This window comes from Epinephelus moara, chromosome 7 (assembly GCF_006386435.1).
Source record: "Epinephelus moara isolate mb chromosome 7, YSFRI_EMoa_1.0, whole genome shotgun sequence".
Lineage (NCBI taxonomy): Eukaryota > Metazoa > Chordata > Actinopteri > Perciformes > Serranidae > Epinephelus > Epinephelus moara.
Genome location: NC_065512.1, coordinates 867799 through 893881, shown reverse-complemented (window position 1 = coordinate 893881; position 26083 = coordinate 867799). Strand labels below are relative to the sequence as shown.

The following is a 26083-nucleotide window of genomic DNA, read 5'->3' as shown; positions in this document are numbered from 1 at the left end:
TTAGTTAGTTTGGGTCATTGTGTGACTTTAGTGAATCCGAACTAACCCTTCACAACACTAACGTCACTCTAACAAGAAGAAACTATCTGATGGAGGCAGCAGTGCACCAGCAGCTCCTATGTTCAGCGAAGTAAAATTACTGGATTTGTCAATGGAGTCTGGCTGCAAAGAGAGCATAGATAAATTTCACTTACCGTTCAGTTTCCCTTCAGAAAGGGCCGACTGTTTGGGAAATACCGAGATAAATGAGAGATTAATCTGCAGGAGTCGTGTGAGAGTTTGTAAAGTGATGTTTTGATGTAGTTTTGCTGGTTTTAGGTGGATCAATATGACATTAATCAATCAATTACATTCATCAAGACCTTTCTCTATATTTGAATTCTTGCCAGAAAAATAAAGTTCTCTTCATGAATTCAACGCAACACGAGGTGAGTAACTGATATACAGGGCAAAGTATTTCTTTAAGTCGCAGCGACAGAGAGCTCACCTGTGAGAGTGTGTTGAGTTCTGGCAGCGGCCCAGGATCGAACCACATCATCATTTTGGGGGTGAAGTGCTCCTTTAACTTGATGCTCAGCCATTAGTCACAGGCTGATAAAGAGAATACATATTCAGGGCCTTCAAATGAAGACATTATAGAATCCATTGAATTAAGTGCCACTCCAGTAAGTAACTAAACCACAAACAAGCGTGGAGGCAGCGTGATGTGCTCTTAATCTTGATAGATAGACCACAATTAATGCACTGTTATGAATCATTTATAGGACAAACAGTAAGCCTGAAATGGCTTTGACTCAGTCAGCAAGAGAGCCCATAAAACGGCAGCAATTTATAGAGAATGCGGTTGTGTCGACATAAAAAACTCAAAAAGGTACACTAAAGCTGTGCAGCCGGAGCATCCATCACAAAAGATGAGCTCCAGAATGCACATTTTGCATCAATCCACTCAGCGGTGCTTACAGATACGTCTGATTGAGTGGAAAGTAATGCTTTTATCCTCAGCCAGAAAACTCCCCTTTTTGCTCTTGTCAGTTTTGCACATCTTCGATTCTTCTCTCACAGCCTCCGCTTTACAGCCTGGCCTTTGAAAGCGTCCACCTGTGGTGCATGTGACTGGCACGCTCGGAGGGAAAACAGAGCAGTGGCGTTGGAGGGAGAGGAGGATGGCTTGAGGTGGCTTAAGTCTTTTAGTCTTCGTCACATTCCTGTGCCAGCCAGCTGTCTGGACGTCCCTGGAGGCCACAGCCACCACACTAGATCACAGGGAGTGTCACACACACACACACACACACACACACACACACACACACACACTGGTGTACAGTAGCACAGAGCACTGGAGCTGTCCTCTGTCCTCCCTGTCAAATGGCTGTTGTCAGCAGAGGCAGGGCCACCGTGCTGGATCCACGCCAGGTCATTTCATTTCAGAATATTTCATGGCAGCGAGGTCGTTGTGCTGCATCAGAGAGTTCAGCAGCCTCAGTCATCACAAATGCTTTTTAATGCTGATCTAAAGCTACAAATTATGGAACCAGATCTGCTTACTGACTCATTGTTTCTGCCTAATGCACAGCAGGAGGATGGTTTCATTACAACAACAGGTTATCTTCTGTATCTTTATCAGATGTAACCTCAGTGACACTGGACATGACATCATGACATCATGACGCCTCGCCGTGTGCTTCTGCTCAAACAAGCTCAGAGACCAAACACTCAGGAGTCAGACCTCAGTTTGAAACTTTTCAGAGGATGAACTGAGCACCACATGAACTGGCAACAGATGAAATACTCACCAGCTAAACACAAGTTTAATATTCACTCACCCTCCACTTTATTAGGTACACCTGCTCAACTCCTCATTAAAAGAAAACTTCACCCGCAACATGACCGTTTATTCATCAGTTACTCGCTGCATGTTGTTTTATTCCTGCATGTCTCCACAGTGCACACATCATCATCATCACTGCAGAGGCAGTGAATTAAACAGAATTTGTAATTCTTCATGAACTGCATGAAGTCATAGGTGACCAGGTTTAAAACTAAATCAAAACATCAGTTGACAAACTCTCACACAACTCGTGCAGAACAATCCAAGTCTCATTTATGCAGTCATATGATCAGCACAGACAGCCCTTTCTGATGAGGATATGAACTGAAAGTGAAGCTTATCTCTGGTCTTTTTAAAACCAGTCTCCACTGACATTTTACCTCTCTGAAGACGGGAGCTGCTGGTCTCCCGCCGCCGTCATCAGTTCAATGTAAACGTGCAGCAGGCACACTCAAACACAAGAGCAACGCTGTCGCATGTGTTCATGAGCACCTAGTTTGGGCGCAACAGCTGCACAGCAGCCCTGATACAAACAGAGTTTAACCTTTGCACTACGGCACACACCTCATGTCATGTGACGAGGAACAACCAATCACAGCTGACAGATATCTTTCCTTCTTCAGTAAATATCAGTGTGTGATAAATATGGAGGAGAAGTTGATTATGTTAGTGCAGAGCTGTCAGAGCGTCACATCTGTCCCACAGACACACAGGAAGTAGATCAGCTATGCATTTAGTATATATGTACGTCAGCTATGATACGGTGCTGGTTACGGTTACTTAGCAACCTCAGATGCAATCTGCCTCCGTGCTCTTGAAAGTTTGCACAGAACAGGCACAAGAATCGCAGAGCGCCCGACCTTGCTGTGGCTCTACAGGCGACTGCATTCAACAACAGCAAAACTATATCAAAACATCCATTTACATGATGTTAGTCAGACAAACCTCACTGACTGCTGTTCTTTTTGTTCTCTTTAATCCCTCCTCAAGTCTCTGCGACATATGGCGCTTCCATGTTCACCTAATCTCTCCAAAAACATTCTACAAAGTCCTTAAATTGTGAAAAAGTTTGAACAGCAGGAGAAATGACTTTGCTTATCGTATTTTATGTTTTGCTTTGGAAACTGCTCTCGAAAGGAAAAAACATCAGCTTACAAACTCGCACACAACTCATGCAGAACCAGCCACTGAGAGAATGATGGAGCTTTATTTGACTTCCTGTTAAAAAGAATAAGTCTGCGAGCCTCCAGTGAAGCAAACGCTGCAGCATTCACCTGCACAGGTGTGACCTTGGAAGTTACGGGGGGGTTCAGAAGATGGCAGTGTAAAAATCAGGTGTTAACAAACATAAAGAAAAAATAAGAATATTTATTTCCCAGCTTGTTGTTGAGAGAGTTACATGTTCAAAACATGTGTCCTGATGAGGCTAGGCTGTGGTTACACTTCAGACAGTGGAGGCATGTGAGTTCAACGTAACACACTGTAACAGATACAGAAATGATCATTTGGCAGATGAAGTGTTCCTTTAAGGCAAAATGGGGTCAGGGGGTACTAGCAAGGTGTACCTAATAAAGTGGCAGGGGAGTTTATATCTCTGTGTCACACACACACCACAACATGGCTGAAGAAATATAAGGACACGTAGAGAACAACAGGACGCCTGCAGTTAGTGTTCCTGGTGACATCATCATCATCATCGTCATCATCGTCACCTTTCTGACTAATGCTGACACTGATTTCCACAGTGCCACAATCAAGGCAGTTAAAAGAAAATCACACGGAGATAATTAATTATTATTAATTATTCAAAAAACATGAAATTACCACAAAAAAAGCAACAAACCAACTTAATTTCTCGGCTTTTGTTCAGACGCTTCTGATTCATCTCTCCAGCCTCTAGTTTGATCCATAAATGAAGCATTTAGACATTTTACTGCTGAAACATTTTCTATGAGGACGTGTTGTTTAAAGTTTGGTTTTACTCAAACAGCAGCTGGATTGTAACCACGGCACACTCACTTAAAGCTCTCATAAAACCAGTGACACCATAGGTGGCTGCTGTGCTCACGGAGCGGGCGAGCTGCTGTGTAAACAAAATACTCCAATCTAATAGCTGTTATATTGTGTTGGCAACACCTGCAGACGGAGCCAGCTCATTGGAAATTACAAGACAAAACAAAAAGTTAAAACTTCAATCTCTTTTTAGATCTTACAGGGCGCCAGGATTCCAAATGCATTACCTGTGGAAGATTATAAAAATCATTTGTAGTGTTTGATGAAACTAATCCAAGGCACACAGCTCATGGAAGAACAAAGAATCACAGACACGCCAGGAGCTCCCTGCCAACACAAATCTCTCACAGAAATATTCAGCCACTGGAAAACACTCATTTAGATCGCCTGCAGGTTACCGTTTGATAGAAAAACAAATCACTACGTGGAGGAAAGACAATCAGAGCGGCGGAGAGAAAAGGACGGGGACAGAGAGAGGACACCTGAAGTTAAACCCAGTCTAACTGCCACAAATTGGCGTTCTCTGACCAGCAGCCTGCGTTTTATGTCGTGTTTATTCCTCCCGCCGCACAACACAGGCGGCCCTCTGTCATTTGTGCCGCCTTAATGAATAGGAGCACATCTTCAGCAAAGTCAAAGACGCGTGGGCACGGCCACCATCACCGCTGGTTTGTAAATCGCCAATGGTGTCTGGGCGTCATGCCAGCAGGAGCACGCCGTCGAAGCAGCAAAGGGGCATGGAGGGTGGCTGCGGCGGGTTATTGTGGGACACGCAGGACAATCAGAAGGACTGGAGCACAGAAGTGAAGTGAGGAGAGGAGGCTAGAAGAGACACAGGTTCCTGTGCTGACTGGAGGTCCCTTCAACTCTGAGTCAGGGCTGTTTGAGGCCGAATCCATCGCACAGCTGCCAGAGGCTAATCTAACGTTTCTGCAGATAAAGACACGTAGAATATCTGCTGTGACACCTGCATGAGACTGTTGGAGACCAGTCAGGCTCAGCAAGTCACTGCTGTGTTTCCAGCTGTTTTTTAACCCCAAAACATGGATGTCTTTAGGGACCTGTAGCTGTTTGTCCAGCTGCTATTTAGGCACTAAACATGAGTGATTTTGAGGGACCCATCACTGTTTTTCCAGCAGCTGGTAGGCACCAAATGAAGAGGTTTTTTGGGAACGTGTAGTTGTTTGTCCAGCGGCTTTTTAGGCACTAAACATGAGTGATTTTCAGAGACCCATCACTGTGTTCCAGCTGCTTTTTAGGCACTAAATATGAATGTTTTGCAGTGACCTGTGGCTGTTTTTCTAGCTTGGATAGTGGCACAAAAAGTGTCACAAAAACAGGTATTTTAAGCCAAAACTTGATCTTTCTGTAACCATACTGTAAGCAAGTAATTTTGGTACATAAACCTAATTACAATTTGCTGGGATGGCTTGTCGGCACAAAATGCAGGTGTTTTAAAGGGACCCTGTGGCTTTTTCCCAGCTGCTTTTTAGACACCAAACGTGGATGTTTTTTACGGAGCCATCACTGTGTTTCCAGCAGTGTTTTTTAGCCCACAAATGTTTTAAGGGCTTTTTTTCCCAGCTGTTTTTTCAGGCACTAAATTTAGATATCTTGCTGCATCCCTTGGATGTTTTTCCAGCGCAGAGTGGCACAAAAAATAATTGTTTTTTTCACTGGGTCTTAAAGTTTTAACATATTCACTATATAACCATAACATTTGTAACGTATCCATAGTTTGCAGAAACGTACAAAGCTAACATTTTTTGTGGCGATCAGGTTGAGGTCATTTTGGTCCAAATACAGGAAATCTGATTTCTTCTGAATATTTTTAAACAATAATATGATTCCACATTTGTGACAACAGTTTGGTGAACCGTCTTTCCTCAAAGCCAGGTCAATAAAGAAATGGCTTCCCTGATCTGGTGTTGAAAAAGTTGACTGGTCTGGTTCAAGTATAGAATTATGACAAGAGTAAAACTTAACCAAACTGTGCAAACGACATTTTTTACATTTATTTTTTCATGCATCTCAGCTGCAGCTTTGCTACTTTCTGATCAATATCGAACACAAGACAGCACAGTGCAGCCGAGGGTTCTTCCTTCCACACATAAACTGAGACGTCTTCATGTTATACCTGCCTTTGAGTCGTGCCCGCCTGCCGTCTAAGTTCCAGACCTTTAGTCAAAGTTTTCAGCCTCTTAAACCGTCTGAACCCAAATGATGTCTGCAGTGTTTGACAGAGCTGTGAGAGGAGCATTTCTCTCCTGTTGTCTTCTCCCCGCTCCCCGAGGGCGTCATAATTCACTGGAGCCGAAATGAGAAGCGAAACCAAGAGTGCCACACAAAATGAGAGCGCAGCATGTGTCTAAATAACACACACACACACACACACACACACACACACACACACCTGCCTGTGTGCCCTCCTGGTAACTGCTGCTGCTGCAATGACGTAATGTAAGTTTTCATCCATCTACCTTCATCACACGGCCTTTAATCGCACCAGAGTGCTGGCACATGAGGTAAATAAAGCTGAATCCATTTAAGATACCGACACTGACCTGAGTATAAAACAACCACCAACTGTGTCTGGATTACATCACAGCGTTTAAGTGTCTTTCAGCTCTTTGTTTTGGTTTTACTGCACAAACTACGTACTGTAGCCCGGGGCGGAAACTGTGGAGCATGCTCTGGGTCTGATTGACTGTATACATGCAGGAGTCACATGATCTGGGTGTGTTAGTCCCACTGTGACACATTCACTGCAGGACCATTTCACTCACACTGACATGTTTACAGGGATTTTAAAAGTCTGACACAATAAATCCATTTTCTCTGATGTCATGAAAACAGACTGACATTTACAGCCGCTGTTCTTCTTACTTGAGTTAGCCGCTAACTGCTACCAGCTTCTTTTTAAATCCCCCGGGTTGAATCGCAGACATAACATGTTGTCAAAATGTCCATGGTCCCATCCTGCTGTCTGTCCTGTTTATACAGACACTGTTTCGATGCTGCGAGACCACCCTGCCCCCCCCCCCCACACACACACTCAGTGATCGTACCTTATACACAGCACGGTGAGGCAGCGTAACAGCACCGTATATTCCTCCTTGAACAGGCATCGTATTCAAGATTTTTGCCCACCAGTATTCATCATCAGATATGAGCAACAAAATGCTGCTGAGATGCCTCTTCACTTCACTGTGCATTAAATTAATGATGAAACATTTGATGAATCTTTTTATCTCTGAGAGCTTTTCATGTCGAAGGACAATGTTGATGTTCATTTAACAGTTCCAGCTGAGTGATTAATGCTCCAGCTCTTTTTCAAAACATAAAACACATCTTTACTTGTTGATGCTCGACACCAGGTCACGTGACGACCCCCGAGCCTCCTCCACTCACTGAATACAGACTGTGGAGTGTACGTTACGACTCCAGAAAGATTTTTTTCATTAATATATTTGTCATTTTGAGGAGCGCTGTGGGTTCAGAGGCGGCTGTTGGGACCTGAGCCATAGTTTAAAAAGGGGTTTGACTAAAGCTGCTCTGGTGGTGGGTGATGAATGGGGCTGCTGGCCAACACTAGCAAAAGCAATCTGCTGTGAGCGGGGGCAGACATTTACTCTGCCATCAAACATCCAGCAGCTGATTTACGCATCGCTGCAAAGTGCTCCACTTCCTTCCTATTGAAGTTACCTGCGGTCCTTCAGCATTTTGTGAACAGAGATATGAAATCAGGCCTGCACAGGTATTCCACCGAGGTCAGGTGAAGAAGGCAGACAAGTGTGGGAAAAATGACAAGGTAATGTTACCTCCTGTAGCTGAATGAATACACAAAGGACTGTGTGTGTGTGTGTGTGTGTCTGCGGCTCATTCATCATGTCTAAGTCTAACACACAGTTTGTGAGCTCTGAGCTCCTTCACACCAAACGGGAGAAAGAATGTTGGTACTGACGTTTCTGTGAACCGCAGATATGTTACATGGGCACGTTATTATGTAGCGGATATGCTGACACTTGTTTCAACAACACTGTGGTTAACATGTGGTGAGATTTAGGTACAGAAACGTTATGGTTATAGTCAGAAAAAGATCACATTATGGTTTGAAATACCCCGACTGGGGGGCACAATCCCGGCACGGCTTTATCTCCATCAGTGGGTCGCAAGAAATAACTTGGGTTTAAGGCCTAAAAGCCAACGGAAACACACTGACAGTGTGCTACTGAACATCTACAGTTGGAGCTTAAAAAGTTGATGGAATTACACCAATGGGTCGCTACAAAATACCCATGACTGCAGACTTAAAGCTGATGGAAACACACCGACAGGTTGCTACAAAACACTCATGACCAGAGCATAAAAAGTCGATGGAGACACACCGACAGGTTGCTACAAAACACCCATAACTGCAGACTTAAAGCTGATGGAAACACATCGACAGGTTGCTACAAAACACCCATGACCACAGTGTAAAAAGTCGATGGAAACACACCGACAAGTTGCTACAAAACACCCATGACCAGAGCGTAAAAAGCAGATGGAAACACACCGACAAGTTGCTACAAAACACCCATGACCAGAGCGTAAAAAGCAGATGGAAACAAGTTGCTACAAAACACCCATGACCAGAGCGTAAAAAGCAGATGGAAACACACTGACAGGTTGCTACAAAACACCCATGACCACAGTGTAAAAAGTCGATGGAAACACACCGACAGGTTGCTACAAAACACCCATGACCACAGCGTAAAAAGCAGATGGAAACACACTGACAGGTTGCTACAAAACACCCATGACTGCAGACTTAAAGCTGATTTAAAGCTGATGGAAACACACTGCCAGGTTGCTATGAAACACCCATGACTGCAGACTTAAAGCTGATGGAAACACACCGACAGGTTGCTACAAAACACCCATGACTAGAGCGTAAAACGCCAATGGAAACACATCAGCAGGTTGCTACAAAACACCCATGACTGAAGACTTAAAGCCATTAGAAACACACTGATGAGTTTTCACCAGACTTGGCCTAAAACCTGATGGAAAATACAGACAGGTCGCAACAAACCACCCAAAATTGGAGCCTGTAAGGCTGATGGATACACACTGACGGGTCTCTACAAAACACCCAAGCCTGGGGCCAAAAAGCTGATGGAAACAGCAAAGACTTGCTAAAAAACAAACTTTTTTGTTGTGTGTTGGTCTTGAACAGTGGTCTGCATGCCATGTCACACACAATCTACCATCCCCTCAAACTCCCGATAACAAAGTCAGCTGATGTATAACGTCACTTCAGAAACTGTTACATGTAGGATATGTTTCCTCTGTAAACTCTTTATGCTCTGCTGCTGACCTGATCCCTCAGAGCAGAGTGTTTGAAGGTGTTGGACGGGGTCACCAGGTGTAAAGGTCACTGATGAGGAAGAAGAGGAGGCTTTTTTACCTCCCAGGATGAGCTTTAACCACAGTACATGGTGCTCACACACACACACACTGTGAACTACAGCAGCCCAACAGAGGCTTCTTTCAGCTGCAGTATTATGGGGGAGCAGCAGAGCAAAGGGGCAGGGGAGGGAAAGTGCGGTGAAGTGCGAAAACCCAGGCAGAGACCAAGATCCTCAAAAGGAACTCTAATGGACCGAGAGATCGAGGTGGGGGACATGAAAGAGGAACAGGTACCGCGGCGAAGCTTTGAGGTCGCTTCTTTGTACCAGAGTGTGTCCAATATGAAGGGAGAATAAGGTCCGCGCAGGTGTGTGTGTGTGTGTGTGTGTGTGTGTGTGTGCAAGTACAGACGTTATCATCCAAATAATGCAGCAGTCTATAAGGTACAAACTGTAAGCTTCCCATCGCCTGTACCCTGTGGCCAAACATCCAGACGCAGTGTTCTTGTCGGGGGAACGAGGAAGCACAGTTGGCTGCTTATCTCTATCATGCAGACATTTGTCCTCCGGTCTTCCATCACTTCACTTCCTTGTTAACAGGCAACATGGTAACCCGCGAGCCACGTGACTCTGAAAAGTTAGCCATTAGCCTCTCTCCACCAGCACGCCACCTGGGAGAGAACGCTGCGGCTCGTTTGATGTCTCAGAATAAGAGGCGAGCGTCAGACGGGGGGATGCCGAGACAAATGTTTTCCCATTAATCAAGCGGATAGTGAGGATTGATTTTAGGAGACACACAGGTGAATCTCATTTCCTTCTTGGCTTAATCCAACATTTCAATTTACTCCGGCTTTCATCCACCAAGTCGAAGAAGTAATAGATTTTTGTATAATAAATAATTCACACGATTGTGATTAAACTTCTTCGGGTTCTTGTGCTGGTGAGACGGCGTGTTGGTCGGGGGCCGATATGCCTCTTAACGCTGTGACGGGGACAATGGGGCCCTGAGAGTTGACTGTCTCTGTTTCTGCCAGGACATTAATCACTGTCACACTCCTCTCTTTCTCTGTCAGCCTCGGTCTCAAACAGGCCCTCCTGCTCCCGCCGAGAGCCACTTCTATCGTCATAGCAACCAAAGGCAACCGCAAACTGAAATCAGCAGAGCAGTGGAGGTAGTGGGGCACAAAGAAATGTGTTTACGGTGGAACATTTGAAGCTCGAGGGGGCAGAACGTAAATGCACCAAACTTTTTGTTCCACTGTGTTTCACCTGTTTGTTGGACGTGTGACAGACTGAGGAACATTTTTAAAGGTGCGCTGCAGCTGTTTAAACATCACATGAGGACAGAGGTCATACTCTGAAGGGTCTACACTGTTCATGTGGTCATACATGTTCTCCATGTTCAGCACCAGTTAACTAATGAGCTCTTGATTAAAGCTCCTCCTGCAGCGCCACCATCCCCCTGCATGCCTCGACTCCAGGAAGCAGCCCACAGCTCACACGCATCATGAATCACAAATCAGCCACTTTGGTGGAGAAAAACTCCCGTCTGTCTGTTGGCTTAAGACCAAGAGATTTCTGGCAAGAGCCAAACAAAAAGGTCAAAAGACGGAGTGGAATAATTTCTCCTGAACGTCTGGCAGGTTAAGCTGGAGTACGGCGAGGTGCTCATTGCTACCCAGGTCAAATCGGAAAAGCTATCAAACACAGACACTGAATAATAGTCGGTCTGATTCTCGGGGAGAATTCTGAGGTGTTTTGGCACCTGAGATGTGAAATAGGCCTGTAGCAGCCGCACAAAAGAGTGTGTGGTCTCTGTTATTGCTTTTCTTTGTCACTCATTCCTCAATTCACAACCAGGCCGTGTCTCGAACACACACACACACGCTGATTTTCCACAGAAAATTGACCAGCGGCTTTGAAAGCAGATTGTGAGAGAAATCGTTGCTGGTGATTATTTTGGATTGAGACGAACAGAGTAGCAATATTATAGTGTATATATATATATATATAGATACATATATAGGTCCTGCATTTAAAATCATACTCAAGTAAAAGTACAATTAGCACCAAGATATACTTAAAGTACTGAAAGTAAAAGAACTCATCATGTAGCAGCTCAGTCACCAGGAGAAAATGTTGCTGTAGTGCATTTCTGCAAACCACAGATATTTACATTTGTATGTTTCAGACATATCATATCAATGTTTCTAAAGTCACGCAGTATCTGAGCTGACTGTGTCATCTGCCGAGCTGCAGACCACTGTTCAGCACCAACAAACAACAAAACTGGTTGTGTTATAGCGACTCATCACTGCATTTCCAGCAGCATTTTAGACACCAAACGTGGGCGTTTTTTTAGCAAACTGTTGCTGCATTCCCTGACAGAATCATTCCACGAAAAGCAGCTGTGTTTACCAAAACGTTGCTGCTTTTCCAGCAGAGATTGTGCCACCCTAACTGGATTTCTTAAGCCAAAACATGATGAAGTGACGAGCTCTATACTTTAACCGCTACTGGCTGCTCATTGACTGAATTGTTTGGACGTGTCCTCAGAAACTATTCTCAATCTTTACCAACGCTTCATATCAGCATGTCAGTGATGTCCGTATAACTCCGGATAAGTTTCAACACAAAGTTGAAATAATAGACCAACATATATCTTAATCTGAGCAGAGTCTAAAAGTGTTTGCTTCCCTCAGCCAGCACTACGTGTGCTCGCCAGCATGGACTTAATACCATGGTCTGCCTCAGCCAGTAACATGAGCCACTTACTGTAGTGTCATGGCGGGAAAGTACATTCAACAGAAATCAAACATATGGCTACCAGAGTGGATTCTGTGCCTAAATCTAACCACATGTAAACCACAGAAACATACGACTGGGTCACATGCAGAGTGGCCAGTTTCAGATCTGAATATAAAACATTATGACTAATAATTAATGATGCGTTCATGTGTTCATCACTTTAATGTTGCAGCTGGTGAAGGTGGAGCTGATTTTGATGACTTAATAAATCATAATTTATTAGTTGCTTTACATTCTGTGTTAATAATCTGAATCATCAGATAAATGTAGTGGAGGATAAAGTGGCATTAACTGTAAGGACTAGTACCTCAGAATGTTAGTTAATACTTGAGTAAATGTACTTAGTTACTTTGCACCACTGGGGACAAATGAAGAACAGTGTGAATGACATATGAAAGATAACATCAGGTAAGAGTGATGAAAGGTTTCACTGTGAGGGTATGGATTTATATTAAAAGGTAGTGACCATCATTCAGGTGTCACGTTTGTGTCTTTGGGTCTGGGCGAATTATGACACACACACACACACACACACACACACACACACACACACACACACACACACACATGCAGCAGCAAACATTTAGAGTGTAACAGGGAGAGATAAATGTTGTCACACAAAAGGAAATAAGGGAAAAAATGAAAGATGAAGAAAACAATAAAGAAACCATCAGAAGCTGAGACTCTGCTGCAGAGCGTTTGATTTCCAGATGCTACACGTCACTGGACTCGTCTGCAACGTGTCCCCGGCAGTTCAAAGGCTATTTGTGATGCTCTCCTGTTTACTGTGGGGTGACATCACATGGTGTCAGGACCGAGATGAGATGGGAAAAATAGATTGGTTGGACATTTGCAGGGAGATTCACCACAGCAGTGAGAAACAGAGGAAACAGGAAATGATTTGTTTTACAAATACAACGAGGAAAAGACGAAGGTTTTTACTGCAGAACAAGACACACGATACTCACTCAACATCACTGTGAATTTGTTTCTATTCAACATGATTAAAACTGAGAAGATACAACAACCAATAACATAACCTGAAGCTCTACCAACCTCACACACATATACGCACTCACACACTGATAAAATAAGATAGAATAAGCCACAGCCGCCCTGTATCATCGTCACAGTTTAGCCACAGAAATACAAAGCCAGTGAGCAGTGCTTCGTTTTTGGCTCGACTGGCAGCCTGAGTCAAACGTCCTGATTTTACAGCTACAGAACATTTGAAGCAAGAAAAAAAAAACTGCCTCGTCTGACAGTGAAACCACAGTTTAACAGCAGACCTTCACCTGCAACGTGTCAACCAATATGAACACATACCGACCAGGAGACTGCAAATGACCCAAAAACACACACACACACAAAAAAAGATGCAAAACAACAACAATAAATGGATGAAGCCACCACAGAGTCTTTGTGTCTTTGTCCTGTGCAGTAAAGGTGTTGGGGCCTTGTGCATGTCAGTGCCCAGGGGCCCCACTGTGTCGTAATCCACCTATGCATGTGGTGATGTCATCAGAAGCGCTATGAGGCAACAGAGCAGGCAGAGGGACCAGAACACATGTCACATTACCTGTCTCATGTCCTACTGTGTTTCAGCAAATGTGACGGTGAGTTCAGAGGAAATATATCTGCGTCGATTTGGACAAAACAGGAGCTGAGACAAAATCCTGGACTCATTTCAGTCGTTCTGCGTCTGTGTGTAGTCACTGTGCATCTCTCTGTGATTGTTCTGCATGTTTGCGTTTTTATTCTGTGTCTCTTTGCAGCTCCTTTGCGTCTTGTGGTCTCTCTGTGTCTCTGAGGTCACACTGAGTCTCTCCCTGGTCTGTTAATGTGATATTTTGCAGGTGAAGGCTCGGGGGGTTGGGGCCCCCTGATCCTCTGGGCCCCTGGGCCTGTGCCTGGTGAGCCCGTTCACTAATCCATGGGTGCAGGAGAACATGGAGAACAACGTGAATAGGGAAGAGTCAGAGAGCGCTCTCTTTCTCCTCCTCCTCCACTCTGCAGTGAATCCAGCCACAGCGTTACGTTTCCTGTCACCATGTGACGAAGGGACAACTGCTCTCATCATATTTAGTGCTGCAGAATCATTAGGCTCATAGTGCAAATCACAGCCTGACATGTGGTTGTCCAATTACACGTGCCCTGCGGGGATGGAGGGCTGTGGGTAACGGTGAGAGCGGAGAGCAGCTGCCTGCTATCGCTCACTGCTGATTTCTCAGCCATTACTGCAAACGTGAAGAAGAAAAAAAAAAAGAAAAAAAAAAGAGGCAAAGCAGACGTTCGTATGCACACAGACACATGGATATGTAAAGTAACCAACAGCAGACTGCTGACCAGCAGAGACGCATGTGCTGTGCTCTGTAATGAGCCAGTTATACGACCTATCAGAGGCAGTTAATCAGAGGCTGCCACTGGAAACAAACCAATGCTAATAAAACTTTAGGTAAACACATCAGGAAGCGTGATCTGCGTTAGCTAACAGCCTCTGACCCGCTGCTGTTATTGAGATGACAGACTGAACCATGACAGCCTCTTTCAGCGCCACATAATCCCACAGACACACAACAGGGAAACTGGTAAAACATATTATGAAGTGACTATTTCTGCCATCAGCGCATAAATACATAGCTGGATAAATACAGCAGGAGTTGCCAATGCGTCCTAATCCAGGCCTTGTTTGGAGGGCTTACTGCAAACCTATTACTTCACAGAGCACAGACTCAAGAAAGGAGTTTAGCTCTCACCCTGTGACTCCATTTGGAAGAGATAGAACCATTTTAGAGGGTTCGGCAGGGTAAAATGAGCCTTATTCCATTAGGAGGGTTTCTTAAAGCGCTGCACAATGGGGCTTTTCAAAGGAAAATACCTGAGACCCAGAGATCCTTGAGAGGAATGCTGAGGATTCAGAGCGGCGGGAAGGGTCTGATGAAGGCACTCAACAACACTGCTGCACTTTACATGCTGGCTCTGATGGAATATCATCACTTTAATGCCATCTTTACGTCTTTACAGTGTTTATAACAGAAATATGTTTAAACGTGTCACATTTAGATTTAGATGAGGAGCTCTGTCACCCTCGACACTGTTTGTGTTTGTGCTATCAGATAAATAATTGGTGACAGGTTTGAGAATACACGCACTGCTCTCACCCTGCCACACTGTTACTAATTTATCACAGCACAATGATCAATGCATTGAGGTTTGTTTCCCTGAATTTCTGTATTAACAGGTGAGTTTGGCAAAAGAACATTTGATAATTTATCGCAAACAAACAATAAGAAAAGACAGCAATGACATAATTGCAGTCGGTTTCTCCTGGTTAGGAGGATTCCTTCAGTGTTCATCGTTCAGGAGGTTTTGACCAGGAGCTGAATTATCCACAGAGCTCTCCTCTTCTATGAAACAGACTGAGCAGCTGATTAAAGCCAGTAAAAGCTCTAAAAAAGCAGTTTGATGCTAAAAATCAGTGTTTCTCCAGAGCTCTTTGGCTTGTTGTGAAGGGGCTGCTGGCACAGCAACTGCTCATGTGTGCTAAGGCTGCAACCATTAGTCGACTAATCTATCAAAATAATCAGTGACTATTTTATTAGTCCACTAATCGGTTTGAGTCATTTTTCATAGAAAAGTACTATAAAGTACCCAAATACTCTTATTGCAGCTTCTTACGTTCAGATATCGGCAGCTTTACACACTCTCCCATGACGGTGAACTCAAACCCTTTGGCATGAGTACGAAACAAGACATTAGATGACATCATTTTGGGGTTTGGGAGAGACAGAGCGACATTTTTCAACATTTTAACACATTTTTCGATGAAATGATCTGTCGATTAATCAAAGAAATAATCGACAGATCAGTCGCCAGTGAAAATAATCGTTAGTTGTGGCCCTACTGTGTGCTCACATTTTTAATCTGCTAACTTAAGATCCAGACGATCAGGAGGTTTTTACCAGGAGCCAGAGGTCTCCTCCTCTCCAAAACAAATGGATCAGCTGATTTAAACCAGGAGAAACACAGAATTAAACACTTTCACATTGAAAATCTGTGTTTCTCCAACACTGTTTAGTGCAGCAGGGCTGGAGCCGAGCTGCTGCTGATGTTTGCTCAGCTTGTTTCTCTGATAACTTCAGATCCAGACGTCTGAATAACTAAAACACTTCATCCAGTTAACACATACAGTTAAAGGCAGAGTGTGTGTCTTGTATAAGCTCCTTCACAGCAAAGACATTTGATTCTGACTCTTGGCCCTTTCCTGCATGTCATCCTCACTCCCATCTTTCCTGTCAGTCTGCAGCTGTCCGATCATTTAAGGCCCAAACAGACAAGCAAACTAAACCTATAGTTACAAACAACCAAGGTCCAAACAGGGTTTCATAAATGAGGCCTAAAACTGCATAAAAAACTTCATCATTCAGGCTTCTGGGAGACACCAGCCTGACACATGCGACCAAATGACACTGACTGAACTCTTTAACTAAAACAACCAGTGTCTGTGGGTTTGAACACTGTTGGAAACATTTGGGATGAAGTTACAACACAACTCAATAAATCATAATTATATTCATGTAGTCGTTTTTAGAGAATTTGAACGTGGTAAATTTACATTTATCTTGAAGACAGGAGAGTACAGTGTGAAATAATTTGAGGGGACGTCGACTGACACGACACTGATATCATGTCGAAACTAAACCCAGCTGAACACTGAATTAAAACTCCTGACAGACTGTCTGATGGGAGCCTCCAGGAAAATGTTTCTCAGATCTCTTTGAAGACTTTGAAAATTCATGAGACCTCTAACACGAGAGACCTCTCCAGTGTGGTGTCAACCTGAGAGCCCATCCAGCAGCTCACACAGCCAGTGGTTCAGAGTGGTATTAAAGCAGCGGAGCGGGGACAATGTTCCCACCGTCCCCACAATGGGCTCAACACCCATCTTCCAACCCAGTCCTCCGGGTCACATCAAGCCTTGAATAAGCTCCCTTCCTAAAGCTTCTAGGGGTCTCAGCCATGCGTCCAGAGCATCAATGGGAATAGTGTTCCTCCCCCCACAATGGCCAAATCAACTGTGGGAGCACTTTCTCCTCCTCTCGCGCCCCTTTTATTCTCGCCCTGCTCAGACCTCGCCGGGGCTGAACAGAGGAGGGACGGGAGAGAAAAGGCACATGCCTTCACGTCCGCTTCGCACGCATACAAAGAGAAAAATCAAATTGCTCAGACATGCACGCATGCGCACATGCACGTATGAGCGCATGCTTGCACACAACACACATTCTCACACACACACACACACACACACACACACACACACACACACACACACCTCCTTCAATAGCAGGAGGGACAACAATGAGAATGTGTGAGAAGAAGGAAAACACTGAGCAGTCTGACGCTGTGAGGAAAACACTTTAAAACTGTCCTTTAAATGAACAACTGAGGAGAAATGCAGCAGGTCGGAGAATTATGTGCAACTAAACCAGGGCTGCAACAGGTTAGTATCTCCATTATTGAGTAATCTGTCTTTTTCATTAATGTGACATCTATAAAATCTCTGAAAATTGTTCGTCACAAATTCTCAAAGCTTCAAACTGTTGTTCTTCTGTCTGACAGTCAAAGATCTTAAATTCATAATCATATAAAACAGAGAGAAGCAACATTTAAAGGTCCAGTGTGTCAGTGTGTCAGATTCAGGGGGATAAACTGTCAGATAAGGAATATAATACAAAAAGTATATTTGCTGTAGTGTAACATCAGCTGAAAATAAGGATCATTGCGTTTTCGTTACCTTGCAATGAGATGTTTACGTAATACATTTTATATCTACACAGGGAGCAGGTCCTCGTCTACAGAGATCACCATGTTGCACCGCCATGTTTCTACAGTAGCCCAGAACGGACAAACCAAACACAGAGACATTCATGTTTTCACGTCGGCCATCATAGTTAGCAGCCCCTCCTATCTGTGACGTGCCAAAAAAGCCTCAAAGAAACACAGATCTTTCATGTGAAATTGTTTTATTCTGTGGTTTTACCGGTTTAAATCAGCTGGTCCGTTGGTTTTGGAGAGGAAGAGATCTCTGTGGATAATTCAGCTCCTGATTAAAACCTCCTGAACATTTGGATCTTAAGTTAAAGGAGGAAAAAGGTGAGCATACATTAGCAGGTGCTAAACTAGTGGCCTGTCTCCGATATTACAAACAGCATCTCAAAAACACTGATTTTTTACAGTGACACCACCTCATTTTGTGTTTTTACTAGTTTAAATCAGCTGTTTGTTTGTTTGGAGAGGAAAAGACCTCAGTGGATAATTCTACTGAGGGTAAAAAAAACAAAACAGAAATAAGGTGTGTTGCCGCCTCCAAATAAGTAGAAAAATAGCCGCGCACAGACGGGAGATCTGATCTGATCAACATTTAGTTTTACTCACTGTTGGTTTTAGAGTCGACTGATTAGCAGGATGTGTGGAGAGCTGCAGGATGATGCTATGAACTGACTGTCATGTTAAAACTGAATAAAACGATCCCCAAACAAATAAACAGATCTTTACAAAAACAAAGTTTAAATCAACGGGTCATTAAACGACTTCATCAAACAATAAACTGATGAACCAAACACACAGCGGCTAAACACTGTAACCCCGCACACTCACCTCAGCACACCTGCCTCTGATTAAAGGATCCTGAGATGCCAGGTCAGGTGGTGCATTAGAGTGACTCAAAAAATTATAGGAAAGTAGGACTTGCTGGAAATGGCTCTGATGAGGTGAGTGCACGTTAGCAGGAGCTGGGCGAGCAGCCAATCTGCAGCGTGCCAAAAAGCATCAGAGGAACACTGGTTTTTCATGTGAAACTGTTTTATTCAGTGTTTTTACCAGTTTAAATCAACTGATCTGTTTGTTTTGGAGACAAAGAGACGTCTGTGGATAATTCAGCTCCTGCTAAAAACCTCCTGAACAATGAACACTGAGGAAATTGGAACTGGGAGAAGTTTGAGCTGGTTACAATCTGCAGTCATCACGGACAGAAATCCCTCTGAATCTGACTCACTGGACCTTTGAGAGGTAGAAACAACTGTTTGACATAGCTGCATGATAAAGACCCTCAGTGATCGATTCAACAAATTTAAAAACTAAATTTATTATATTATAAATATTAAATATGACATACTGAGTGGAACATTTTCCTCTGCAGCTTATTTTCCAGCTCCACAGACAGTTTGGCCTTTTCATCTCTGCCCTGTCTGTTTGTAAAGGTGCAGTAATGATAACAACACGGGGAAAAGGGAGGGCAAACAATGATGATAGCGTTCCAGGGACAAATTGAGACTGTTGGGTCGCATCAAGCATTAATTAGCAAGGCTGCAGACAGAGTGCAGAGACGCTGCAGCCGTATCTGATTTCACAGACGACAAGGTTGTGTGTTGAGGCAGAGCGAGGCCGGGTTACGAACAGACAGACACTGCGAGTGAAGGCCACGCCAAGTGCACTCTGCATTGGGAAACAATGAGATCCTGGGAGGCTGAGGGGACCCAGACAGACAACGTGGAATTATTCATTTCCACCCACCGGCTCAGACTGCACCACGCAGACCGCCGGCCTCCCTCTGCCGACGGCTCGAGCTGTCTGCTTATCACAAGTGCACATTCTCCATCAAACCTACTCCGTCATGAACAAAAGACTCAGCTACAGATTCTCATCAGGGTGCAGTTGGACTGAGGCAAAGTGTATCTGTCAGGCTACAGTTGGTTGCTGACAGCAGAACTGGCCAAAGAACGCTCAAAAAAGAAAACAAGCCTCAGACTGAATTTGCATGTTTCTGCAGAAGAGCTGAGGAATGATTTCATTTCAAATAAAATGAGGTGAACTGAAGCGCAGGACCTCAATCAGGCCTCGGCCACTGTGTGAATGTAAAACGGCAACATTTGTGTCAGCACTGTGGGACAGCATAATCACAATCAGGTGAGAGGGCGGCAGAGCTTTGTGTTCTGTGTAGAAAGACCACAGTGAATATTGAGGACAGCGCTGCCACCACAAGTCACTGCGCCACAAACTGCATTTTACAATCTGCCATTATATTAACATAACAGAGAGCAACAGACACTCCAATGTGGCTGCAGCCCTCTGAACACATACAGCCACTTGCAGGAAGCATCTCTCAGTGTGTCTCTCCTCCAAACAGCTCCACAAAAACCCTGGTATGTTTTCTGCTCTCTCTGCATGCGGACAGCTTTGTTTTTCCTCAGTGTGCCCTGACCTAATTACCATGTGAATCCTGCTCAAGAAGGCCACTTTAAAAGTCTAAAATCTCTCCGCTTCACTCTCTCACACACACACCAGGCTCAGGGAGTGTAAAAAAATAAAAAAGAAGGGAGCAAAATCGAGATCAAGCGGAGCACGTCTCAGCTAGCCACTCACTGCCTCCTCGCAGCTGTTCTTAGAGCATCCTTCCTGCGTTTTTAAAGCATGGAAATGCATCTTTGTCGTGGCCGCTCTCAAGTAGGATCCAAGAAAAGAGCATGGGGTGTTACAGTGCATAAATAAACCGAGGTCTGGTTCCTGTGAGCGGCGACAGATGTCCTGGAGTGCTTGTTTGACGTGCATGAAAAGCCGAACAGCTGAATGGCAGACTAACAGCAGAAGTGACGAGCTGTAGGAGTTGTCACTTTCCTCCCTGGCTCTGGTCTGTGAAAAGCTGCACCTTGAAATGACAAAACAGTCTGTCAAGTCTGGGAGACAGATTAGTTTCTCTGAAATCTTATTTTCTAGTTTTGTGGACCTGAAGATGTGTGAAGAGGAGCTGTGTGAAGTGTTTTACCTCAGACCAGACTGCAGCAGTGTGAGGTAGTTACCACCGGCTCCAGTCTACACTAGTTACTAGTTGATTACCTTAACTAGCTTCCACATATCGTATCGTCCTGTAACACAACCAAGTACAAACCTGATATTGGACATAATCAACATTATGTACAGATTACCCAGCAATCATCTCTGCTGTCTGTATATGGCAGAAAATACCAAAAATTATTAATTTATTTGAATAGTTTTTATCATTTATGTAGAACAAACATTAGAGTTGAGCCGAACACTCGGATGAAACAAGTATCCAGCACGGATAATGTACTTTTAGGAGTGTAATCTGAGTAAAATGTGTCAATATTCACACAAAAATGATCTGAAGCTGAATCTTGAGCTTGTTCTGTAAATAACTTTCTAATAAATAATAAATACATCAACTTCTGATACACCAAAATCAATTTCAGTCTTAAAATAACAACCTGTGGTTAGGCCACACCCATCTGTACTTTAAGTCCCACCCACTTTCTGATTAAACCCTGCCTGACATGCAGCAAAGGTCCGTGGGTTGGAATTGAACCTACAACTGCTGCAGCGAGGACTCTGCCTTTGTACACAGGACGCCCGCTCTCTCCGCTGAGCCACTGTGGCACCACCTTTAAGTGTTCAGTGTGAGCTCTCTCTACAACAGGCACATTTCAGAGACGGTGATCTGAATCACTCACGAGGCCTCGTTGATGCTCAGCGTTTGATACTGAGACAGACGGAGCCGCCTGTGCACTAATGTCAGACGTATTTGTGCACGTTTTCTGAAGCTTACGGACAGAGACCAAAGTGAGCCGAAGCAGTGGAGACCATGGAGGCAGTGAAGTGTAGTTAAAGTGAGATACGATCACAGGAGATGACGAAGACATTTTAAAAATGGTGAAACAGAATCAGTGGGTCGTTTATTATCATATATAATAATATATATAATATATATACATTATTACCACCTCCTCCACTGTTGCCTCGTTTGTTGAGTGATGCTTTTGACTTCATCCTCTTGTGCCACCTACTGGCTGTATCTGTGACATCATAAAGGACACGTGGAGGTGTCAGGGCAGCGGCGTTTACAGTGTTTGAAACGGACAAGTCTCTTTTCAGACGTAAAGGGAGAATTAATGAGCCTTAAGGTCCCATTTTCTGTCTAACGCATTGTTAGAGGACCTCTTCTCTCTACAGCTCCATCCCAACATCATGGGCCCAGTGCCTGCACCGTTTATATTTACGCCCCTGACAGACTCATTTATGTCTGTTGTCTGGATCTGGACGATGTCGAGGCTCGTATTTAGAAATCTCAAAGGCAGGATTTTCAATACTGTCGAAAATACGGATACTTATCTTTCTATTTATGATACGTTGATGTTATTAATGTCAAACAGGCAGCTGAGCTGAGAGAGACGGCGACTGCAAGTGGTGGGGATAACGCTACAGGACTAGCAAATAAGAAAAATGGCTCTGCGACTGTTTGTGAGTACTGCCACACATAACTTTATCTTGACTTTTTTGAAAGTAGTTTATCAGCCACATGATTTTATCCAACACATCATCTCCGCTCAGCACGAGGACGTGTCAGTGTCCGCAGCAACAAGTGACATCGGTTCCTCCGATCCATTCATAAAACTGTGCAGCGAGATTTGTTTAATTAGCCTGACTGCATATTAGAAACAATATGAGCTGGGCAATAACCTGCATGCCACAGTGACTACAGTTAGGTATCATACACCCTGGTGAAGTGTCGCCCGAGCCTACCGTTATCTCCTCAGACACACACGTCAGCACTCCAACAGTGGTGGAGGTCACAGCATAATGAACATGGCATCGTTTTCTTTCTTTTTTAGAGAGGTAATATCGGATGGAGGACAGGAGGCATCAGGTTCTCCAGACATTAAACTTTCATATCCGTTTGTCCCCTCTCGAATGATGCCGACAACAGAAAGGCAGTATTCCACATGGCTCACTTTAAATATGCATCATTAAAATTTTGATGAAGAAGCTGCCGCCTGGTCTACTCCACATATACCATATTAGTTAATGAAAATGAATTATTTATGTCGACATCAGATGCCACCGAGATACAGACCTCTAATCGAAATCACTTTCACATACTGTAACTACAAGGACACAGAGGAGAGCCGGGGACAGAGGGGGAGGGAGAGTGAACATGGAGGTGGGTGAGGAGGAGTTGGAGCAGCATCAGTCCAGTTTTGTTTCAGGGCACCCCCCCCCCCCTTCAGGACCTGTCAAGAGCCCTCATAAGTTCATCAAAGATGAAAACCTGTTTTCCATTTGAAAGGACTGACCCAGGATACAAAAACAGCTCTTCACATAACAAAAGCGTTAATCATCCATAGGACAAGCATGTGGGCCTCATAAAGCACGTAAGAATATATGAATATCAATCAAAAGACGGGTGAGATATGGGACTTTCACACGTGTTGATGAAGCAGGAAAATAAAAGAGTTGTGCCAGGCGCTGTTTTGGATTCCAGACAGCGAGGATGAGGTTGTTCACATATGAAACAGGACTGAATAAAACAGCAGTGTGGTGTGCAGTCATTAGCCCACTGGAGGAAGAGCTCTGTAGCACAGTAATATTATGAATATTTGTTTAATTGGATCACTAATTATAGATGATTTCTGGGCAGAAATATATTTTTATTCTGAGCGTGTCCTGTTTTTAAAGAGAGGCAAAGTGTTTTATAAAAACCTGCAAAACAAACTTATTATGTTCCTGACACGTTTTCCAAAACTCAGAGCCGCCATGCTCGACTGCGTCTGAGAGCCATTTGAGTGTTAATGAATAATCCGCTGTCTTTCATTGATGCCGTTGAAGACACTGAACCACTCAAGCTCAATAAAATGTTCCAGATGAAAAACAGCACAGCTCTAAAAAAGCCTCTAAAAGCCCCAGAGGTGCTGATGGTGATGGTGGGAAATAGCTTTCAAGTGAATAAGTTGTTTTGATTCATTCAGTGGAGTGAATGTGATATTTTAAGTCCAGCAATGGGACTAAACGTCTCTGAGAGCGGTTCCTGCTAAACCGCCTGCAGATGAAAGCTTGTTCACAAGTGCTTGATATTTAATCACCTGAAGCAAGAAAAAAACACACACAGGCAATCAGCCATCAAAGCAGCATCACTATATGTTTGCATCTGTCCCAGCTCAGAGGAGAGATGCTCCTCTGCTCCTCTGCTCCTCCTGCTCCTCTCACTGTGTGCTCACTTGTGGAGAGCACAGCAGATAGTCCAGCACATGATGCAGCAAACTTCACCTGGCAAGGTGTTGTCACAGCTGCACAGTGCTGCTCAACACTGCCCTCTGTCGCCCTGCAGCAGCTCAGCTCCCGCTCCAACAATGCATCCCAGAATAATCAACTTAAATACATGCAAGAGGGAAATGTCCCATTTTATAACGCTGCGTGTCTTTGTTCGACATCTCCGCTCTGCAGCTCTCTGCTGGACACTCATCCCTCTTTACTATTCAAATGCAGCAGATCTGGAGTGTGTGCATGTGTCGGGGAGGAACGGAGAGGCAGTTCATCCATGTGATGAATAATGAGACTTTCTCAGCTCAGTCTGTCTGTTTTCATGCAGAATTGGTCTCACGAACGTTTGCTGGGATTTGTGCAGAATAAAGGAATGTAAAACACTGTGAATGTGCGCAAAGGCTGGAGCACACTCCGCGCGTAAAAGCCAATTTGCTAATTGGAATTGATAAGCAATGAGGTCATTATGGGCAGTCTGAAGACGGCCAGCGACACACAAGCAGAGAGGCTGCAAAGAACAACAGTGTGGTCAGTGTTAACGCACACATGCTGATCCTCAATCAGGTTGCCGTGTCTGAATCTGGACTATTTGAGTTCAAATGCGAGTGAGACGCACGACACTGAGCAAACGGACTTTCCCTGGAGATGATCTGAAGGAAGTTTCCCTGCAGATTGATTTTAAAGTTTGCACATGTGTGTCTGGGGCCAGCAGGGCAGCGTGCAGCACAAAGTAAGTTTGAGACAGTGCTAATGTGGCAGGCACAGGCAGCTCCTGCAGCCCCACAAATGCTCCTCTGATCCTGGGATGAAACGTGAGTGGAAAGTAAAACTGGCGTGGCATAAAGGAGCTGCTAACTGCTCTGAATAACACATGCTATCAACGGACAAATCACCGCACCCTGCAACAGTCAAAGTAAGCAGAAGCGCAGAAAAGTCTTGTAGATAATAAGAAAAAATCGCCTCATTGTTCAAAGCAGCTGCTCTGATGGAACACACAGAGGGTCCAGAGAAAAACGGAGCCCACAGCGTGGCTGTAACGCGTCCGAGCAGCCGATCCGTTATTGATAGAGCAGGATTTTTTAATTTATCTGAGCAGGTTAGTGAAGCTGAAACACGCTATTGTGTTCATACTGTCTCCAGTAAAAATCCAGCAAGTCGAGCTGCATCCATTTTGCCTGTAAGGTGTGAATGTACCGCGGGATAGCAGCTGGAAACTGGCGCACAACACACCTAAAAAGTGCCTTTGTGCCAGCCATGTCAGGTTTTGTGCCAAAATAAGAGAAAGAAAAAGTGATTTTCTTTTTACCTTCGCTGATGTTTGTATTCCCAGAGTTGAAGACAAAGCCAGGCAGAGAAGAGGAGACAATCAGACTCGCACAGTGAGCAGTAGAGACAGAATAGAGACAGGTTCTAGTGCTGTGTCCTCAGCCGCTGTGTGCGTCTCTCTCCGAGCGACCTGCAGCCGACTACTGCGCTCTGCCTCTCCGAGAGCGTCGGACGATACCACCGGGCTGAGGGGGGACCGGGGAGGAGGTGGGGGGAGTGAAGTGGAGGAGGAGGAGGAGGAGGAGGAGGAGGGGGGTGGAAGATGGGGCCGATTTGCAAACGCAATAGGGAGGAAGTGCGCATGGACACCCCCGGAGAGCTGGAGGAGTGTCGCAACAGCGCGTCCGTCCAGAGTGAAGGCAGGCTGGGTCTGAGAGTGGAGCACAGCCCGGAGGACCTGAGGGAGACAGAGAGGCTCACGGGAAAGGTTTGTCCCGCGTGTTGTTATGTGGGACTCCACCGCACCTGCTGTGTGTCCGCGCGCACACGTTACCTGGCAATAAGACTCCACAGGGTGTCCAGAGGTTTCTGTCTGCTGTGTTTTGTTCAGTCAAACTAAAAAGGGAACACACACACACACACACACACACACACACACACACACACA

At 44.6% G+C, this 26083-nt stretch overlaps 1 protein-coding gene across 3 annotated transcripts in view; it reads right to left on the bottom strand.

The window, feature by feature from the left end:
• The window catches only part of sema5ba (sema domain, seven thrombospondin repeats (type 1 and type 1-like), transmembrane domain (TM) and short cytoplasmic domain, (semaphorin) 5Ba), a 270795-nt gene extending 244926 nt beyond the window's left edge, over window positions 1–25869 (bottom strand). The window contains exon 1 of one of the 3 annotated variants that reach the window (XM_050049434.1): window positions 25457–25869. The gene's annotated coding sequence lies outside the window, so the exon portion shown is untranslated. The remainder of the gene's footprint in view (window positions 1–25456) is intronic. The other 2 variants (XM_050049435.1, XM_050049433.1) reach the window with 2 other exon arrangements.
• Between the last annotated feature and the right edge of the window lie 214 nt (window positions 25870–26083).